General features: G+C 47.3%; 1 long non-coding RNA gene across 1 annotated transcript in view; it reads left to right on the forward strand.

Annotated features, from left to right (window-relative positions):
- The window catches only part of LOC102010438, a 4,007-nt gene extending 3,111 nt beyond the window's left edge, over positions 1-896 (forward strand). Inside the window, exon 2 of the long non-coding RNA XR_265178.2 lies at positions 690-896. This is a non-coding gene — a long non-coding RNA (uncharacterized LOC102010438). The remainder of the gene's footprint in view (positions 1-689) is intronic.
- Positions 897-920: the final 24 nt, after the last annotated feature.

Below are 920 nucleotides of genomic sequence, written 5' to 3' on the forward strand. Positions count from 1 at the left end.
GAAGACCCGTTCTCCAGTTCTGTGCCTCCTACAGGTGTGAACAACGTTAACTTTGCCATTTTCAAATACCCCAGCAGTGGAGTGAAGGATACAGAAGAGCATTCTCTGCCCAAGGATCCTTGTTCTCAGCTGAACCTCCTGGCACCTTGCAGCCAAAACCATAGAAACTGGGTAGAGGGAAAGTGAAGCATTCACCCAGGTAGCTGCATCCAAAAGTATTCTGTCCATAGAAAAAGTACTCATAAACTCCTTGGGGAGGTCAGAATGGGGAGAAATTGTGCTCTGCATATAGGGAAAGATAGATTTGGGATGTTTTAGGGGAAAATGGCGTTTAAACAGACCCATGGCCATGAAGGATGGGGGAAAGTTCATTTCAAGCAAAAAGGGAACTGCAACAGAAACATAACAGGCGGGAAAGTGAGACATCAGTGGGAAATTGGCAGTAATAGTATTATCAACAGTAGTACTGCAGTAGTAACTCTGCAGACAACTTTGCAGCTCAGGTGTCTGGTATCAAAGCACTTCCCACAACCAAGTATTTTACAATCATCTATTGCTGGGGGAGCCATCTTCCGAATAATATGATGCAGCTGCAAACTCTCCCTTCTAAATGGTATTATTTTCAGGCATAGAAGTGGTCACGTTAGCTAAGTTCAATTTTAAGATCCTGTTGCGTTTTGCCCTTCCAGAAGGAAACTCCGCTTGCCAACGCTGAATTCTGGGCAGCAAGGAGAGGAAACTTGGCCCTGCTGAAGCTGCTGCTGAACAGCGGACGGGTGGATGTGGACTGCAGAGACAGTGTACGGAGGGCCGAGGGCCGGTACCTGCATGCCCAGAGCATCCCTTTCCACCCGCAGGCATGAGAGCGTCACATGAATACGCCTCCCTTTGCAATGCTTGTTTACTTGTCCATGTGTTTG

This window comes from Chinchilla lanigera, unplaced genomic scaffold, assembly GCF_000276665.1.
Source record: "Chinchilla lanigera isolate Chin_1 unplaced genomic scaffold, ChiLan1.0 scaffold00248, whole genome shotgun sequence".
In the NCBI taxonomy this organism is placed as follows: domain Eukaryota; kingdom Metazoa; phylum Chordata; class Mammalia; order Rodentia; family Chinchillidae; genus Chinchilla; species Chinchilla lanigera.